Below are 21,634 nucleotides of genomic sequence, written 5' to 3'. Positions count from 1 at the left end.
TATATAATATAGGGGTAGCAGACGACCATGAAGTCCACGTGATGGTAAGAGGCTATTGTCGCCCATAGATATCTACAATCAGCCCCAGATAGGATTAGATATTCCTACCTGAAGTCGGCCACAGATGCGCCGCTACTCCTGAGAAATAAGCTGGAACGCCTCGAAAAAGTATGTCTCCCTTACCACACCCTTCAAAACGGACCACAGCAGCGCCTAACACTGCTGTTATTAGACAGAAATAGGTGTGGCGGTGGTGCCGCCGAAGCTGAACCACAAAGGATTCTACCACCTTCAAATGTGTGTCTGATTCGGCCCGCACTGCAGCTGCGGCCTGACGGATCTTAACTTAAGTGTGGTCGTTGTATTCGTCTAAATTGTGTCAATAATATAGGCTTTATTTTGAAGCAGTCAATTTTTAGCCCAAATTTAGTTTTTAAAATAATTCCCTATTTTAATTAACTAACATTAAATATTTATTTTGTTGAAAATGAATAATAAAAGTCGAATATGAAGACAAGAATACAGACAAGATAGGAGAAGCCATATTTTTGAGTTCCGTAAACAAAGGGTATAAACGAAACTCTTACTAAGCCGCTGTCTGACCATTGGTCCGTCTGTCACTGAACCGTAATAGATAGACACTTGAATTTTTTATTTTGTCTGCTTATATTTTTACTGTAGTTTGTAGCTTTCTCTCTTGCTATGTGGCTCGTACCCAAGGTCGGGGTTAAGGGTGATTTTCATAAATATACTTTATCTTCTGTCACTTTGTCTTAAGATGAAGGAGCCTCGGATATTTCACAATTTTCGGGACTTATCTTCAGATAATCAATGAAACAAAGCATCTTAGACGTGGACCTATGTGGATTGTAACTTATAAATTATATGTTATATGTATAAATAACTACAATGCGCCACTCCATATCTATTTTTTGCAATCACATTACATTGATTTTACAGGTCATATAATTCCGTACCTGCAACTATTAGATATCTTTACTTATGATAAATCTGTAGAGAGGTCAATTCTGTACATGAAATATATTTCCAAAGTAACTATCAGGGGGTGATTAGGGATCGATACTGATGCCAAAAATGCAATCAGTAAAATTTTTGTCTGTCGGTCTGTCTGTCTGTCTGTCTGTCCGTATAACCGTTATAGAAACAAAAACTACTCGACGGATTTTAACGAAACTTGGCACAATTATTTTTCATACTCCTGAGCTGGTTATAGTATACTTTTCATCACGCTACAATCAATAGGAGCAGAGCAGTGATGGGAAATGGTGGGAAAATGGGAGATATTACCCCATTATTTAAGCTTTCATCGCGTGTGAAACCTTAATGGTTAAAGCTACTCAGAAATGATGTATCACGGAAATGTTCTCCTTAAAATTATATATTTTATGGTTGACTCACAATAACACGTGTAACTCCCGATAGCTTAGCAGTTCGAAGCTTTCTGATTATATTTGTCTACTCCTGCGTTTATAACACTCTCAGTCTTCCCTAATTAAAAAAAGTTTTGATAAAAGATAAGGGTTTTTTATTTATATGGCAACACAACGTTTGCCGAGTCCAGCTAGTCCTAAATAAAAATGTATTCTAAATCGTAACCGAATCCAGGACAAAACTATAATATAAAATAAAAACTAGCATAAAAAAATAAAAATTTGAAAGCTTTCGAAATTCCCTTGTGAACTTTTTTTACTATTATAGGATTCAATTGCGGAGTCGGGCTGTTTTCTGGGAATTTAATCTACTGCCGTCACCAACATGGACAGGCAAGCGGTGACACGTGAATCTACCTTTTTAAAAAGGAGACTTAAACGAGATTTTTCAAAGTAATGTGCGTCTTAGAAATTTACGATCACTTGCTTTAAATGTGAAGGTTCAGTGTGAGGAAACGTAAACCTCAGAAAGTTCTTTGAAAAAGTTCTCAAAGTTGTGAGAAGTACGAATTATATGGTCGATGTTCCTCTATTTCTGAGAAGGATTTTGTATATGAGGAAGGAGAAGGAGCTTGTATATATGCAAGATTCTTAGAAAACTTCGATAGCGTGATTCAGCAGCGCCATCTCTTGGCGAGTAGCGGGAAGTCGCTACAGTCTATAATAGTAACAACGCATGTGAGTAACAACTGTACGTAGGATCCCTCGTCTGCTAAGTTCATTGCAACTTTTTAAAGCTGGAACCTTTTTTGTCTTGCAAATCCCAAGTCTGTGCTTACTAGGATAGAATTTCTTAAAAAAATACTTTTAGCACCAAATAACATATTACTTAAAACCATCCCTATATTCATCCCCAATCATTAGTACACAATGAAATTGTTAGAATTCGTATTAAATTTCTTCCTTAACAATACCCTTACCGGAAAAGGGTTCAATTACTGCCCTAAAACAATTAGGCAACGGCCGAAACCGAAGACAGGGTCAGTAGTTTTGCCTAAAATAACATTTCGCTTTAAAATATACTATTTGAAGACCACACACGGGAACATGAACACAACAGCGCTTAACACTGCTGTTATTAGGCAGAAATATAGATGTTTTTTTTTATAATATAAGAATAGCAAACGAGTATGTAGTCCATGTAATGCTAAGTGGCTATCGCCGCATATGTAATCAAGCCCAAATAAGATTAGATTCCTACCCGAGGTCTGCCACAGATGCGCCACTGAACACCCCGGACGAGGCTGGAACGCCTCGGAACTGTCTTCTATACCACACAAAAGGCTTAGTTATAAGCGAGGATTTCTCCGGAGTCGAAAAACACAGCGTTCAACCACCTTGAAAAAAATTGAAATACCTCGTCTGTCACTTCCTTATAAGCCTTGTCATACCATGTCAAACCCTTAGTATGAGTTTTTACGGTTTTAAAAAAATGACTGTTTATGTTTTTGTTTATGTATTTCCCATACCAGTCCTGATACAGTCCGCTAGGGGCGCTTATTCGCACTAGGAGGGAAACAATTCTTAACATTGCTTTTATTAACCAGAACTAGATGTAGCTGTCCGGAATCAAAATCCTCAAACATCAAACAAACATTCAACCCATCTGATGTTAAGTGGTTACTGACCTTACTAGGTATCTAAATGAGGGTCTACTTACTACGCTCGAAATCTGTAATTTTGTCCGATTTTTCCGGAAATTCCGGCTTCAGTACACTTACCTCACTTACAACCGATGAAGAAACAATAAGTGTTCAAAATTAAATGCCATGGTATTAAAGTCGTTCAAAATGTTTCTGAGTAGTTCTAAATGTCTTTCTCAAAAATAAAATAACGAAATGCATTTAATATTAGTGACATTATGTTAATATTATCCTTACCGTCTATTACAAAAATCTTTAAAATTAAACTGTTAATTTGTCTTAAAATATATTTAAATAATTTTGCTCACGTCTCAATGATGTGTAGGGATGGTTTCGTAGCGTTCCCTCCAGTCGGCGCGTAGCATTCGTAGCGGTTGGTGCTACGCTCGGGCGCGCTATGCGGCAAACTTTGCTTGCATTTACGGAATTAAGTTAAATTCGAATTATTGAACACTATTAAATAATAATCAACTATCAATTAATTCACGAGTATGTAATTATTTTAATAGTAATAATTAACACAGTTTAACAAGTTAGTATTCTGGCCTTGTGTTGAAAATGTGATCATAAAGTGCAACAAACATTTTAAAATGTGAATCCACGGAAATTACGTTTGTTGGAATGGTAAGTTTCAATTCTTTTTCGATTTTTAACTTTATCGTTTATTTGTTTTTATGCAACTATTTTGCATTTACTAATAACCGAACTTTTTCTCATTTTAATAAAAAAGAATAGCCCTTTTCATAGAATTCCTAACTTTATTTTTGAAAATACTTATAAGTAACTATTCGTGTTAATTAATGTACTATAATCACTATAAACGTCGTTAACTTGGCGGCAGTCCAGTAACATGTATGTAATTACTCTTCTCCAGAATAGGTTTTTAAATCGTAACATTACATTATATTTAATGTACTGGAGTTTTAATGCACTTAAATAACAGGTTTATATAAGAGGTATAAAAAATGGCTTTATCAAAGCTTCAAGCAATGTTTACAAAAAACAACAACGGTAATTGTAATAAACTGAAAAATATTTTGATTTATTTTTACCGACAGATAGCTAATATTACTCGTATAAGAGACAACTTACACAATCTTTTTAGAAAAAGAATTAGGACTCCGGTTTACCACACGAGCCTTATTTATTAAAAATATTAAAAGTATTAATTTTTTAGGTAAAATATATATATCATGTTTTTAACGCGGATAAAACCGCAAGGCATAGCTAGTGAAACCTACGAATGCATAATATATCATTATCGGGAACGTGAAATTATTTTCAGTTCAGCAAGCAACCCGGATTTAATGATAAAATCGGTGAAATGTAAGCGAATCGACGTTTATCCTCGGAATATTCTGCCGCTGTGAATTCCGAAGGAAATAAGATATTTGTAGGCCTTCTTTGAATAACATTTTTGCCCCACATCCGGAATAAGATAAAGTGTTTCTGTGATTTACAAGTACATGTTCTCTTTGATAATTAATAAGGTATTTATACAGAATATAGCTTCAAAATTGAAGGGTTAATCGTTACTATGTTATCGTCAAATTATTTATTTATTTATTTATTTATTTATTTATGATCACCAACGTAATGTACACCGAATAAAGCAACAATCAGAAACACAAAGAAAAGAGGTAAGTGTCATTACAGTTAAAGGTGAAGACAGCATGCAAATACAGAAGGCGAGTAACATAGTATTATCATAATTACACTATTAAAAATCTAATATCACAAATTAAAATATAATTAATTATTAATATCAACACAATGTACCAACAGAACAACATGAAAAGAGAAGAAAAAAAAACATCGTTAATAAAAATAAATTAAAACATAAATTATTAAATATTCGTTAAGACATAAAACAAAATTATTAAAAATTTAATTGGTTTAAATTCGAAATTAAATGCTAGACTGAGTTGTCTAACACAATAACAAATTATATTGAATTATTATTATTAAACGGAATAATAAATTAATTAAAAAAGAAAAACATACATTAACAAGATAGAAGTTATATAAGACTTACTGTAGTAGTGGAGAACAGCATATAGTTTTAACAATTTCCTTCTTAAACTTGCGAATATTATGCGTAAATATGTCGATATCGCCGTGGTTTGAGATGCTCCTTAGTCCACGAACAATTCTGTTGAGGGGCGCATTTTGACCGAGATTTGAGTTGCAGTGTGAATTTTGGAATATGTTAAACCTTGATGCTCTGGGTAATTTAGAGTTATCTGAAAGCCACTGGGCTTAGATTCTCTGATCACCACGAGAAGGACTGTTAGATCTCACTCTGGTCATAGAGGACCTCATTAGTTTTTCTTTACGTGAGGAAACCCTTCATAGGTTCCTCACGTAAGCCGCGAGGGCAGCAAACTATATACCGGACTCCTACTGGCTTAAACCCCACGCTGTTTCTCTGAAGCTGTTTGTCGACATTTTTTGGGTACGGAACCCTAAAAAGATACTTCAAATATAAACTTATGTGTTCAGATAAGCGGCCTACGGTACCCTAAAACGTAGAGCTCTGAAATTGTTCTTTACGTGAGATTTGGGAGATAATAAATTCAGACGAGAATTGTAGGCATATTTTATTTTTATCCAGGTAATTTTGTTTCAACCAGGTGATATAAGGTGTATTTTTTCTAATTCAGTATGCTATTTTTAGAAAGTATATTAGAATAGGTTTTGGGGTACCGTAGTCATCAAATCTAATGCATTGAGACTTTTTTTTATAATATAGGAGTAGCAGACGAGCATGCAGTCCATCTGATGGTAAGTGGCTACTGCCGCCTATGGACATCTGTAATCAACCCCAGATAGGATTAGATATTCCTACCTGAGGTCGGCCACAGATGCGCCGCCACCCCTAAGGACTAAGCGGGAGCGCCTCGGAAAAGTCTGTCTCCCTTACCATACCCTTCAAAACGGAAACAGCAGCGCCTAACACTGATGTTATAAGGTAGAAAAAGGTGTGGCGGTGGTGCCGCCGGAGTCGAACCACAAAGGGTTCTACCACCTTCTACTTTTCAAAACTTTACTATTGTATTTTTATATGCCTGTTACGGTTTACGGGCGAGCAGTGATAGCCTAATGGTGAAAGTTATGCGAGTATTACGATTAGAAAATAGTTAGCACTTGCTTAAACGGTGAAAGAAAACATCGTGAGGAAATCTGCATTCTAATGTAAATCTAACCGTTCTCATTCTGAGAGGAAACCCGTACCCAGCTATAGGACAGTAATGTGTTGATGGTGATATACCTGTTACTGAATACACGTGAAGAGATATTTATACGAGATAGCCTCTAACTTGATTCTTAGGCGAAGCAGCGTATCCTTGCCCGATCTTTCGTAGTACTCCAATTGTATCTTGGATTGATTATAAATATCCGTACACGGCAGTGGCCACTTACCATCACGCTACATGCTCGTTTGTTATTTTAATTATAAAAAGTTTTATACAGGTGGTCTGAGATGCCACTACACTGAAGCCCCGGATTCGAATCTCAATTTTTTTCGAGTATTCAAAATTAATTGGAGGTTTAAACCACAACATCGTGAGACTATTGCCAAAATCCTTTTCTAAGAGGAGAACCATGCTCCACAGTAGGACAAGAAAATATTAATAATGATGATATTTCACTAGTTTAGACGACTCGTGTGACGGAGCGGTCACCATACTGTAGCATTACCATGAGTTGGCATAGAAACGCCACTATAGAAATGGTAAATAGAAAACTATTGTCATTTTGCTAGTGAATAACATAACTACTATCGTTACGGTATTTCTTGACAACGTCTGTCAAATTAATGACTCATGGGACCGAATTTGTATGGCAATAGATCATAATGACATTCGCTAGCGATTTGATTTCGATAGGTTTTTTACGTATCGAGTTACGTCACTACGGATTTTAGTTCTACGAGTAACCACCAGAGGCGCTGTACAATTTTTCATACATTTATTTTACGCAGTCGCTAGCGAGTAATACTTTTGTAAACTCATGGTAGTCCTACTGGTCTGACGCACAGCGACAGATATCTAAATAATGAATTTAGATGTTTGTTTCTGGGTCTGGGTGTTTGTGTATTTGTCTATGTGTGTGTCACCCACGCACTCACGACACAGAGAATCCTAGTGTGAGGCTGTGAGTGTGGAAAGCGTTTTGTTTTTACTTTCGAAAGTAATTTAAAAATTAAAGCATTCGAATAATTAACGCATCGACAATTAAATCATCGCTGCTTATAAAACAAACATTGTAGAACGAAAAACAGCTTTAAAATATTATGTTAAAATATTTTAACATGCAAACCGAAATGTTTGCATATTCAGTATGCAAATCAGATGCGTGGGTCTCTGGTAGCTTCTCAACCTTGTTTAGAATTTGAAATTTTGTAGGTACAGTTGCTGCCGGTAACATCAGTTATTTTTGCTGCGTTCATGCAGGCAGATATTACTGAACTCATTTTGGGTCAGGTATTTTTGCTAATGTGCCCATAGTCATATATTTATGTTCGTGACTGTACATGAAATACTTACCTATTTTGTGCCTAGTTTTTACGAAATGGGAGTAGTTAATGTGTTTGCAGTTCACCTGGTGTTAAATGGTCACCACCGTCCATGGTCACTAACGAACAAATCAACTTTATTTTAATAAGTAGTTCTATCTGTACCCTTACCATGAGTTTTTTGGTATTTGTTTGTTTTGGAGACTGTTTTGGTATTTGTTTACGTATTTGCCCGTACAAATTTCAATCAGCGCCCCTAGCGGATTGTATCAGAACTATAGTGTCAGTAACGTAACATTAAATGTCTAAATTGACAAAATGGCGCTTTATGTTTTTCTCTCTCTTTTGCGAACATGTGAGGCGGACAAAAATACTTGAGCACTTACTTATTGTTACATTTCAGTTTACTGAAGCAAACGGAACAGCATAATGGATTGCATAAACGTAACGTAAAATTGTGGGATGTTATGAAAACTGAAAACATTTAGTACATACGCATTGCTGCAGAAAACTAAAACGTGTAACCAAGTTCAATTTTTTTGAAAATTTATAAGTGTCTCCGTTACAGCACCCTTCAAATCAGAGCAGTGTTAAACGCTGCTGTGATTAGACCGAAATAGGTGTGGCGGTGGTGCTGCCGGATTTGAACTACAAAGAGTTCTACCACTTCAAAATTATTTTTATACTTAATAAATACAACTTCAAGTCACCGTAATATAATTCATATTTTTAATAAAATTTCTCAAATAGATATGTCTTAAGATCTGTGCCAACTGGTGGGACCTTTCCAAAGAGCTATTTGTTAAAATGAAATTCATTTCATCTCAAATTGAAAGAATAAAGGAATCTTGAAGCTTCAGGTCTCTATAAAAATGGAATGAAATATTGGCAAGACATCGAGCCAATTTCAACGTTTGGTGAATAAATAAATAACGATTTTTAGGGTTCCGTACCGAAAGGGTAAAAACCATATTACTACGCCACCGCTGTCTGCCGCCGTCTGTCGGTCTGTCACAGCTGAACCATAATACATAGACACTTAAAATTTTTACAGAGTACCTATAACGGGTGTCGTACAATAAATTGCTATTTTTCGACGTTTTTAGGCCTACCTATTGAACCATAATAGGTAGGCACTTCAAATTATTACAATGCATGTACTTCAATGACTGCTATAACAACCAATAATAAAATTTTGGTGGTACGGAACCATCCGTGGGCTCACACGGATGGTTCCGTACCACCAAAAGCGTTGCACTTGGCCAATTTTTATAAATCATATTCTCACACAAGTGTACAATTTATGAACGCATACAAGTACGCAGCCAGATGAATGACGTCTACCTGGCCGAGGATCGAATCTAGACCGTTATGTGGTTTTAAAAGATAGAAGTAGTCAACAAGTATACAATCTACCTTATTTGTGGTCGCTATCGCCCACGCTATCGCTTCTGTAAGCAATTTCATAAAAAATAGGGTTTATATGAAGCCGATCACAGATGTGATGTAACATCTGACAAATAAAATATATTCATTAAACCAAACACCCAACACATAATCAAGCGATGAAAGATATTTCCCAAACACAGCAGCACTAAATCAAATAAAATTAAATATCAAAATACATTGCAAACATTTTTACACAAGTAATATTCACACACAAATGTGTGTACACAAGTACACAATTGTACACAAGTAATATTCACACACATTTGTGTGAATATTACTTGTGTACAATCCTTTGTCAACGATCAAAAACAACCCATTTCTGGACGGAAATTATTTTCAGATTAACTGCAAATGAATCAGTAATTACATTTCAGCTTAGTGCTTTCAGGACAGTGAATTAATAATATGACATAGTCCAACCGCGAGCGAATAAACTTAATAATAATAAAATTTTCCCATTAAAATTCAACCGTTCAAGTTCGTGTTCCTTTGGTTTTTTAGGGTTCCGTATATTAAAGTAAAACGGATATCTGTTAATAAGCACCCGCTATCTATCCGTATGTCCATCTATAACGGGTCTCACTTCTTGAATCGAAATAGATAAACACTGCCAGTGTAATAACAACTCTATCTTTCTTCACTCTATAAACTAGAACATGTGTTTATTTTAAATCAAGACTGACAATGTAATAGTATTTCTATCTATCTACACCCTTCACACTAGAACATATTTTTATTTAAATGAAATACACAATAAATAAAATCTTTTCTTAGTGTTTGATGCGGATTTGCTATATATGTATTAGCAATTATCTAGTTAATCCAACTATTTGCAAAACCATAAATTAATGTTTCGTGTAATTCAATATTCACTAATTTAATATTCAATTACATGAATCTTCAAAAGTGTACATCGACTTCTTATTTCCCTAATTACTTAAATTAATTATTAATAAACATATAATTATTGTGCACAAGTGATAATTATTTGGAGTTAATTATCACATGCTAAATGGTAAAGGAAAACATCGTGATCGGAAACCTGCATACCTGAGAGATTTATAAAAAAAAATCTCAAAGGTATGTTAGTCTACCAATACGCACTTGGCCAGCGCGGCGGGCTATGGCCCAATCCTTCTCATTATGACAGGAGACCCGAGTCCAGCGGGTCAGTAATGGGTTGCTGATGATGATGATGATGATATAATTAATTTAGTGTACCAATATATTTGCAATGTGTTTTGCAAAGCAAGTTACCACACTAATTTACCAAAATGAGTGGATAAAGATGCAATATTATAAATATTGATGATTTTAGACGAATTGGTTGTATTTTTGGAATCCCTTCTAAACGTTTTAACACTTATAATATAATTGAACTAGGTACCAGCAAGGAAGAAACAATTTCATAGTTTGAAATAATTTAATCGTTCCTCTATTGTAGTGTTACAGCTTATTAGTTGTAATTATGAACAATGACGCCAAAGTACTCTGGTCCTTTGGTCTTTACAAGGATATATTCAATAAAATTCATAAACCGCGTGTGGGTAGGCGCGACTAACATACGCAAATTTGGTGTGCTTCTTGTTTTAATTAATTTAAAAATATCAAAACCCTAATTACATATCTGCAAATGTGTTAATTGTGTAGTGAACCCTACAGCACTCACTGCCTACTATAATTTTCCTGTTAATTTACCCTTAACCCTTTACTTGGCATACTATCACTTATACCAAAGTAACATGGACCTTCAACTGGCAAACAATCTGGAGGAACTGGAGAAATTGTTTTCGTCACGCATGGCTGATTACGAGGACAAACTGAACAAGTGTGCAGCTGGTGCTAGTCCAGTACATCCGGATATCACTTCTCTGTCACGTGAGTTTACTGAGTTCAAGTCCTTTGTTTGGCAGACTTTAACAAAATTAAAAACACAAATGAATCTCCTTGCACTTGGCTTAGACAGGCATGAAACATTTATGAGGAGAAAAGTTCTTTTATTCCACGGCTTGCCTGAAAAAGAAAACGAAAAGATACATGAACGGGTCCATCATATTATATCCAACCAAATGAAGGAGACTAGCGTATCCATGGACAACCTTCTTGTTTGTCACCGCCTTGGCACGTTCAATGGCAAGTGTAGGCCGATTCTTGTTAGATTCCATGATATCCAACATCGGCAAGCCATTTGGGAAGGCAAAACAGCCCTAAAAGGCACTGGAATCACCATCTCCGAATTTTTAACGCAAGCACGACATAAAGCGTTCATGGCAGCACGGAAGCACTTTGGGGTCAAGAACTCCTGGACTGTTGAGGGAAAAATAATGGTGCTCCTCCCAAATAAGTCCAGGCAGAAAATTGAATCTTTGGCGGAACTCGAGGCACTAGTTGCACAATATCCACCGGAGACCTCTGATGCAGCCTGTGAGTCGAACCAAACAGCACAATTGTCACCCAAAAATGCAGCGTCTAAAGGTGTTATTGCTGCCCGAAAAACCCGGCGCCGTTAGTTTCTTTTAATCCGTATTTCATACTGTTACAACACCTTTTCACTCATTCCACTTATTTGTTTATCAAACAAACCTTTTGTATTTGGTCGCGTAGTACTTTACGAGTGTATAATTGTATTTGTAGGTATGCTGAAATAATGTTTATCACTAAAATTGTCTTGTTTACACTTTTAAATCCATAAACTCGTTTATCCAACATAAGGATTAAATTTCCCTGCTCACAGCTAACAGCTTATCTGACATTTCTGACAGTATTAGAATTAGACATTTCATTTAATTTCGTTGTCATCACGAGTCAGTTGTTTTGACAATGACATTACGTTCCGTTTCACACGTCATGTTTTACTAAGTGACACTTAGTGTATTTTCTACTTTATTTTTTATTTTATTTATTCTTCATTGCCAAGACATTTATGTATTACGTATTGCAAAAGCTTTTAATATAAGTATTTGAATTGTATTTTCCTATATTGTTGACTGTTAATTGTTATATTTTTGTTTTATTTTATTTTGTTATAGTGATACGTATGAAATGTCTTTATTTTTTATTAGTTTTGTTTTGTGTTTTTTTCATGTTGTAATATTTGTTGTTTTAAAATAATTAGGTACCTATTGGGAATTTCTGTCAGTTTGCCCAATACTTTATTTTTATATTTTTTTCTTGTGAAGTCATTTACATGTATTACGTTTTGCAAAAGATTATAATATAACTACTGAATTGTATTTCCCTAAATTGATGACTATTAATTGTTATATTTTTATTGTATGCTCTTTCTGTGTAGTAATACTTATGAAATGTCTGTATTCCTATTTTTTCCATTATTATTATTTTTTATTTTTGTTTTGTTGTAATATTCTTTGGTTTGTCTTAAAATGAGTATTGTAAATCTCTTTTAGCTTGCCTGATTGTGAGTGATACGGGTTTGCGCACTAAGCATATTTAATATCGTTTTAATTTTTTTTTTTTTTGTAGTTATTGTTATTATTATAATTTTGTTATAGATTTATTTATTCATATATATTTTTTTCTTAGTATTTATATTAAATTATGAATAATTTATTTGACCTTAACGATAGTTTTTTCTCATGCTCTTCCTCTGTCTGCAGTTTTGTAAGTGCGGACAGTGACTCTTCGTCCGCTTGTCTAACCTTGCATGATCAGATCTCCAATACTTACTCCAGCTACTTATCCAATTTCAATGTTGCTCATATAAATGCACAAAGTATTCCTGCTCATTACCCCGATCTTTTGGCATCCTTTAGCACTGCTCACTTGGACGCGTTATTAATTTCGGAATCCTTTCTAAAACCCTCTCTTCTTTCCTCCCAGTTCGCGTTGCCAGGATACATCTTAATTCGGAACGATAGAACAGGTAAAGGCTGTGGAGGTGTTTGCATTTACTTACGTGCTGACTTGCCTTTCAAGGTAGTAAGTGCTTCTCCTTCTCAGTACACCGAATCAGCTGAATATCTGTTTATTGAAATTACTATTCACACCTCTAAATTGTTACTAGGAGTACTATACTGTCCAAATCTTAACATTGACTATTTCGGCACCTTGGATGAAATTTTAAGTGAAATCTGCCCTACTTCTGATCACATTATATTAATGGGAGATTTTAATACCTGTTTATTGAAAAATGATATTCGTAGTTCTAAACTGCAATCCCTATTAGCGTCATACAATCTCCATATTCTGCCACTTGGCCCAACTCATCATTTTCCAAATTGCACTCCGTCTCTCCTCGATCTCATGATTGTCTATTCACCTGGCAACGTCGATACACATGGGCAACTCACTTCTTTTTTTTCTTATCATGATCTTGTGTATCTATCTTATCGAATTCGTACTTCTAAGCGTAAGTCGCAGTATCTCTTACTTCGTAGTTATAAGGGCATCGACTTGGACGCGTTGCGGCGTGATGCTGATGCTATCGACTGGTCACGGCTCATCAATAGCACCAGCATCGATGACAAGGTACGTGAGTTCAACCTCCAGGTACTCAAATTATTTGATCTGCACGCCCCTCTCAGACGTGTTAAAGTTAGGCATGCTCCAGCTCCGTGGCTTACCTCTGATATCAAGGAGTATATGGGTCTCAGAGATAGGGCCAAGAGAAAGTTGAAACGTTGTCCCTCGGAGCGGAACCTGGCGGTGTTCAAGCATTTACGTAATCGCTGCAATCGTCTGTGTAGGGACGCAAAGAGACGCTATTTCCACGACTCTCTTGTTAATCGTAACTCCGCTGAGGTTTGGAAATTCCTTAAATCCGTTGGGATAGGCAAAACCTCATCTGCTGCTGATAGTGATTTGGATCTAAATCAGTTAAACAAATATTTTTCTCTATCGCCGTCTTGCTTGGATCCAGTCACTAAAAACAACACTCTAAGCACTTTATTAAATGCTCCGAAACCAAATTGTTCACCATTGAACCTCACGGTAGTTACGGAAGAAGACGTTAGAAAATCGATTAAGTCTATTTCTTCGACCGCGGTTGGAAATGACAATTTGTGCTCAAAGATGATCTCATTAATCCTTGAAAATATCCTTCCCATCATTTCTCATATACTAAATTTCTCCTTATCCACATGTACCTTCCCTTTAGCTTGGAAACAAGCAAACATAATCTCTCTGCCAAAGAAAGCGAACCCTGTTTCCCTGTCGGATTTTCGTCCTATCTCTATACTGCCATTTCTTTCTAAAGTACTTGAGCACATTGTCCACAAGCAACTCTCCTCCTTCTTAATTAATAACTCTCTTCTTAGTCCTTACCAGTCTGGTTTCCGGCCCGGTCATAGCACTGTAACGGCATTGCTAAACGTCACAGATGATATTCGGTGGGCGATTGAAAACAAATCTCTAACTGTATTGGTTCTGTTAGACTTTAGCAGTGCTTTTACATCTGTTGATTTCGATGTCCTTACGGGAGTTCTCAGATCCATTAACGTCTCATCTTCTGCCGTTTCTTGGTTTAACTCTTATCTTCGAGGAAGATCACAGCGGGTCCGTCAGGGAGAGTACTTCTCGGACTGGTGCGAGCTAGCTGCTGGTGTTCCTCAGGGTGGCGTTCTCTCTCCTTTACTTTTCTCTATCTTTATTAACTCCATTACAAAAATTATTTCCTCAAATTTCCATCTTTACGCAGATGATTTGCAGCTATACCGTCACTTTACTGTGCTTAACGCCCATAATGAAATTAAAAAGTTAAATGATGACCTTTGCAGAATATGCGAATGGGCTAAATCATACGGAATTTCCATCAATCCGAGCAAAACACAGGCTATTGTTATTGGCAGCAAGTACCATCGCAATATACTAGACCTCAGTACACTACCAAAATTAGCTGTCAATAACACTACCATTCCGTACTCTACAACAGTAAAAAACCTCGGCATCATTATGGATTCCAACTTATCGTGGGAAGCTTATGTGCGGGAGGTAAGTCGTAAGGTTCACTTTACTATGCACTCGCTTAAATGCCTCCAAGGTTTTTTGCCCTTTAAAACTAAAATCTCTCTTACTCAAACTCTCATTCAACCGATCTTGGATTACGCGGACGCATGCTATTTGGATGTCACAGAGGAGTCATTGAATAAACTTGAGCGCTTGCAAAACCTATGTATTAGATTCATTTTTGGTTTACGTAAATTTGATCGTGTTTCTCATTTTCGCAAGGATCTCAAGTGGCTCCCAATCCGTTCACGCAGGAATACTCGAATCCTCTGTCTCTTATTTAATATCCTGAAAAATCCTTCTTCTCCTTCGTACCTGAAGCAACGTTTTACGTATGCACGGCCCTCTCTGGCACCTTGCAGATCTCACCTTAAATCCCTTTTAAATTACCCTTCCCACAAAACCTCTCTCTATTCTCACTCCTTCTCTGTTCATGCGGTTAGACTATGGAATTCGTTACCACCTAATATTCGTCTCACTAAGAATATCTCTTTGTTTAAAAAAAGAGTCAAAGAGCATTATTTATCACTTTCATAATATAATATGTATGTATAATATATATATAAATAATATATATATATATATATATATATATATACATACGATATAAACATATAAATAATATATATTCTTTTTTTTCTTATCATGATCTTGTGTATCTATCTTATCGAATTCGTACTTCTAAGCGTAAGTCGCAGTATCTCTTACTTCGTAGTTATAAGGGCATCGACTTGGACGCGTTGCGGCGTGATGCTGATGCTATCGACTGGTCACGGCTCATCAATAGCACCAGCATCGATGACAAGGTACGTGAGTTCAACCTCCAGGTACTCAAATTATTTGATCTGCACGCCCCTCTCAGACGTGTTAAAGTTAGGCATGCTCCAGCTCCGTGGCTTACCTCTGATATCAAGGAGTATATGGGTCTCAGAGATAGGGCCAAGAGAAAGTTGAAACGTTGTCCCTCGGAGCGGAACCTGGCGGTGTTCAAGCATTTACGTAATCGCTGCAATCGTCTGTGTAGGGACGCAAAGAGACGCTATTTCCACGACTCTCTTGTTAATCGTAACTCCGCTGAGGTTTGGAAATTCCTTAAATCCGTTGGGATAGGCAAAACCTCATCTGCTGCTGATAGTGATTTGGATCTAAATCAGTTAAACAAATATTTTTCTCTATCGCCGTCTTGCTTGGATCCAGTCACTAAAAACAACACTCTAAGCACTTTATTAAATGCTCCGAAACCAAATTGTTCACCATTGAACCTCACGGTAGTTACGGAAGAAGACGTTAGAAAATCGATTAAGTCTATTTCTTCGACCGCGGTTGGAAATGACAATTTGTGCTCAAAGATGATCTCATTAATCCTTGAAAATATCCTTCCCATCATTTCTCATATACTAAATTTCTCCTTATCCACATGTACCTTCCCTTTAGCTTGGAAACAAGCAAACATAATCTCTCTGCCAAAGAAAGCGAACCCTGTTTCCCTGTCGGATTTTCGTCCTATCTCTATACTGCCATTTCTTTCTAAAGTACTTGAGCACATTGTCCACAAGCAACTCTCCTCCTTCTTAATTAATAACTCTCTTCTTAGTCCTTACCAGTCTGGTTTCCGGCCCGGTCATAGCACTGTAACGGCATTGCTAAACGTCACAGATGATATTCGGTGGGCGATTGAAAACAAATCTCTAACTGTATTGGTTCTGTTAGACTTTAGCAGTGCTTTTACATCTGTTGATTTCGATGTCCTTACGGGAGTTCTCAGATCCATTAACGTCTCATCTTCTGCCGTTTCTTGGTTTAACTCTTATCTTCGAGGAAGATCACAGCGGGTCCGTCAGGGAGAGTACTTCTCGGACTGGTGCGAGCTAGCTGCTGGTGTTCCTCAGGGTGGCGTTCTCTCTCCTTTACTTTTCTCTATCTTTATTAACTCCATTACAAAAATTATTTCCTCAAATTTCCATCTTTACGCAGATGATTTGCAGCTATACCGTCACTTTACTGTGCTTAACGCCCATAATGAAATTAAAAAGTTAAATGATGACCTTTGCAGAATATGCGAATGGGCTAAATCATACGGAATTTCCATCAATCCGAGCAAAACACAGGCTATTGTTATTGGCAGCAAGTACCATCGCAATATACTAGACCTCAGTACACTACCAAAATTAGCTGTCAATAACACTACCATTCCGTACTCTACAACAGTAAAAAACCTCGGCATCATTATGGATTCCAACTTATCGTGGGAAGCTTATGTGCGGGAGGTAAGTCGTAAGGTTCACTTTACTATGCACTCGCTTAAATGCCTCCAAGGTTTTTTGCCCTTTAAAACTAAAATCTCTCTTACTCAAACTCTCATTCAACCGATCTTGGATTACGCGGACGCATGCTATTTGGATGTCACAGAGGAGTCATTGAATAAACTTGAGCGCTTGCAAAACCTATGTATTAGATTCATTTTTGGTTTACGTAAATTTGATCGTGTTTCTCATTTTCGCAAGGATCTCAAGTGGCTCCCAATCCGTTCACGCAGGAATACTCGAATCCTCTGTCTCTTATTTAATATCCTGAAAAATCCTTCTTCTCCTTCGTACCTGAAGCAACGTTTTACGTATGCACGGCCCTCTCTGGCACCTTGCAGATCTCACCTTAAATCCCTTTTAAATTACCCTTCCCACAAAACCTCTCTCTATTCTCACTCCTTCTCTGTTCATGCGGTTAGACTATGGAATTCGTTACCACCTAATATTCGTCTCACTAAGAATATCTCTTTGTTTAAAAAAAGAGTCAAAGAGCATTATTTATCACTTTCATAATATAATATGTATGTATAATATATATATAAATAATATATATATATATATATATATATATATATATATATATATATATATTATTTATATGTTTATATCGTATGTATATATATATATATATATATATATATATATATATATATACTTATACTTAATTATTAGTTTAATAGTTTATAGTTTTGTTTTTATGCACGCTAAATTTGTTTTCATATGAGCATTCCGATCTCAGGGCTGCTGGAAGAGATTTCATTTTGAAATAAGCAGTCCTTTGTACTCTATTTTCATAATGTTTGCTGTTAATAATTGTTTTTTCCGTGTACAAAAACTTATAAAATAAAATAAATAAAATAAATAAAAAAGTATAAATTTAATCACTCTTAATACCATTGATCTAACATTATGAGGAGTAAATGAATATAGTTTTTGTTCTTGGTTTTTGTCTAGGTAGGGGTATTTTTCATTATACAGGCAACAGCACGACGAAAGTGTAGTCCACCTGAAGGTAAGTGGCTACTGCCGCGTCTACATCTATAATCAATCCCACATAAGATTAGATTCCTACCTGAGGACCGCAGAAGCGCCGCTACCCCTGAGAACTAAGCTGGAACGCCTCGGAAAAGTTAGTCTCACTTACCACACCCTTCAAACCAGAACGCAACGCTTAACACTGTTGTTATGAGGCAGAAATAGGTGTGGCGGTGGTGCCGTCGGAGTCGAACCACATAAGGTTCTACCACCTTCGCCTCGCATCTATTGAATAAGTAGCTATACACTCAACGCTACTTATTTCACCAAATAACTCAGAACAAAAGAATCCACGTACATACGAAAGTCAATGACGCCCGGAGAATTAATTACTGCAGAAACAATACAATACATTGGCAAAGCAATTGTTTATTTGATATAAGAGATTCAGAATAAATGGTGTCGCCTAGATATAAATCACTGCGTATTGAGTGGGGAAATAATTAATCCGTATTGAGCAATACACACGAATGGTAGAAACGCTTTTACAACAATAAATCATACGTATACAATTGTTTTTTGAAGCTTGAAGGTTGTAGAATCCTTTGTAGTTCGATACCTGTGGCACTAGTGGTAGCAAGGTTAAATGCTGCTGTATTCTGCTTTGAAGGGTTTTGATAAGTATTCCAGGAGCGTGCAGTTCACCTGATGGTACGTGGCTACTGTGGCTACTGTACACTTACCATAAGTTTTACGTTTTGACAAATATGACTGTTTTGGTATTTGTTTACGTATTTGCCTATAAAATCCAATCAGCGCCCCTAGCGGATTGTATCAGAACTATAGTGTCAGTAACGTAAACGTACATTAAAGGTCTAAATTGTCAAAATGGCGCTTTATGTTTTGTCTCTCTTTTTTGCGAACATGTGAGGCAGACAGAAAGACTTGAGCACTTACTTATTGTTACGTTTACTCAGTCTACTGAAGTAAAGGGAACAGAATAATGGATTGAGTAAACGTAACATAAAATTGTGGGATGTTTTGAAGACTCATGGTAAGGGTCTGTCATGTTTCTGTCATGGACATCTGCGTGACGGCAGTAAATAGGTGGGCGAATCAAATATTTGCTACAATGTAATAATAATAATAATAATTCTACTATTATGAAAGCTCATCAAACCATTACTATCTCACTGCTGGGTACGGGTCTCCTCTGAGAATGAGAAGGATTAGGCCACAGTCCACCACGGTGGCCAAGTGCAATGCAGGTTTCTACACGATGTTTCCCTTCAACGTTTAACAAGTGACAATTAATTTCTAATAAGCACAAAACTTTGAAAAATCAAAGTTGCGAACCTCGGATTTGAACCTGGGACCCCTCGATCAAAAGGCCGAGTTTCTTAACCACTAGGCTATCAACGCTTTTTACCTCTATGAAAATGAACCTCGTCGCTCCACTACTGTAAACGGTCTGAAATAGTTCCGTCGTATTTGAGTTTCGCCCTACTTAGCAGCACAGACGGGCTGTTTGCTGCCCGCCGGCGTCCGCAAACACACCGGACCGCATTGGGGAATAACGAAGGAACTTCAGCTTACTGATATTACTTAAGTTTAACTAAGTAAGTTGTCGTAATAAACATAGTTTTACTAACCTGGTTGTACATATATTAGCGTTCTTCCTCGTATTTTAAGAAATAAAGACTAATACCTAAACGTCGGTTGCTATTAATAATGTTAATAATGCGTGAATAATAATAATTCATTAAAACTCATTTACGATTATTATAAATCCCTGAGGAAATTCTACTTATTTGAGGCACTTTTTTGTTAACGAGGGGGTTCAAACCTGCACCATGGAAGCGACACGGGGTTATGTGGGATTTTTACCGCACTAAAACCCCCCGGTGACCGTCCTGAAGACCCCGCATTGAAGACTCCGAGATCTCCAAAGGAACGCAACCGGAATCCTCTAAGCATCTTGCCCCGTCGGACTCTATCCTGGTGAGTATAAAACTCGCCAAACCATCAAGTGTGTACGATTAATTCACAAGAATGGTCACGTACATTGCTGGCTACAATTTAATAAAAATAATAAGAAAATCTACCTAATATGGAAGTATTAATAGGTCTGGGATAGTTCCGTCGTATTTGAGTTTCTCCCTACTTAGCAGCACAGACGAGCTGTTTGTTGCCCGCCGGCGTCCGCATACACACCGGACCGCATTGGGGAATAACGAAGGAACTAGCTTACTAATATAACTTACGTTTTAAGTTTGTTGTGATAAACATTGCCTTTTATTTACGTCTTTCTGAAGGATAACTAAAACTATGTATAGTTTAAGAACTATGTATAGGTTAAGAAGCTAAATAAATTACTTATGATAAAATAACTAATTTGTAAAATTAAAAAAATATTTTTTAGTCACGTAGGTACTGATAAAAATCCATATTCCATCAGCTGAAATACAGATATCTTATTTATTTCAGGCATTGCGTTGACCACCATTCAGTTGATTAAATCAGCCCAAAAACAAATTATTTATTAGCACATCATTGTCAGAGCTGGGGGGCTAGCCAAGTTGACATTCTACAGTCGCTTGCGCTGTAGAAACGCTATAGAAACGCTAAAATGTATGAAATTATCAATGATCACGTGATCAAAATAGCGAAGTAGAAAAGTCGTAGCCAAGTTACACGATAGAATAGAACGCTAGCGATTCTACAATGCCCATGTCATTGCTTTTTTCCATACAAATGACAACCTTTGACAACCTATTGACAACCTTTTGATTTTTTTGTCAAATTTGTTAGCGAAGCGTATTCTAAGATAAATGTCATAGTGAGCAATCGCGCCGACCCTGTAGAAAACGTAAACGCTAATAAAATGGCGAATTCTGTATCAGTTGTTTGTCACTTCACTACGCGCTATCACTGCATTATAGACTTTAATTACTTTTTATCATTTGAAAATGTATACCTACTTTAAATTTGTTGAAATTTGAATATGGCTCTCTATAACTAGTGTATCCTAAAATATTATAGAAATGAATTGCACAGACGTTTTTCTATTTTAAATTAATATGAACATATAATAAAATAGATAAGTAGATAGGATAGAACTTAGAGTTATTCCAGTGCTTAAATAAAAATATTGTCTCAGTTTAACTGTTTTATTGAATCATTATTAATCCTTCTCATAATAAATTTACTTGTAACTAAACAATTTATTTAAATCTTAAAAGAAAAATATAAAATTAATATCCGTATCCTTTTTTTCATTATGATCTCCTGTTACTCTGCAATCTCCCTGTCTAGGCATAAAGCTGG

At 36.3% G+C, this 21,634-nt stretch overlaps 2 protein-coding genes and 1 long non-coding RNA gene across 4 annotated transcripts in view; 1 reads left to right on the top strand and 2 right to left on the bottom strand.

The window, feature by feature from the left end:
• Positions 1 to 21,634, bottom strand: part of LOC140749484 (putative fatty acyl-CoA reductase CG5065) — a 126,373-nt gene that overhangs the window by 42,061 nt on the left and 62,678 nt on the right. The gene's annotated exons all lie outside the window — the stretch shown is intronic.
• GABA-B-R3 (gamma-aminobutyric acid type B receptor subunit 3) overlaps positions 3,460 to 21,634 on the top strand; it is a 156,157-nt gene continuing 137,982 nt past the window's right edge. Inside the window, exon 1 of the mRNA XM_073082550.1 lies at positions 3,460 to 3,718. The gene's annotated coding sequence lies outside the window, so the exon portion shown is untranslated. The remainder of the gene's footprint in view (positions 3,719 to 21,634) is intronic.
• LOC140749738 (uncharacterized) lies at positions 10,634 to 15,373 on the bottom strand. The gene is made up of 2 exons (XR_012103118.1): positions 11,162 to 15,373; positions 10,634 to 11,075 (listed from the first exon to the last, which is right to left on the bottom strand). It is a non-coding gene; the product is annotated as an uncharacterized LOC140749738 (long non-coding RNA).

The sequence above is a fragment of the Epargyreus clarus genome, unplaced genomic scaffold, assembly GCF_041222505.1.
Source record: "Epargyreus clarus isolate Ecla_fem2 unplaced genomic scaffold, WU_Ecla_fem_2.2 ptg000018l, whole genome shotgun sequence".
NCBI classification, from domain to species: Eukaryota; Metazoa; Arthropoda; class Insecta; order Lepidoptera; family Hesperiidae; genus Epargyreus; species Epargyreus clarus.
This window is presented reverse-complemented; position numbering and strand designations above follow the sequence as displayed.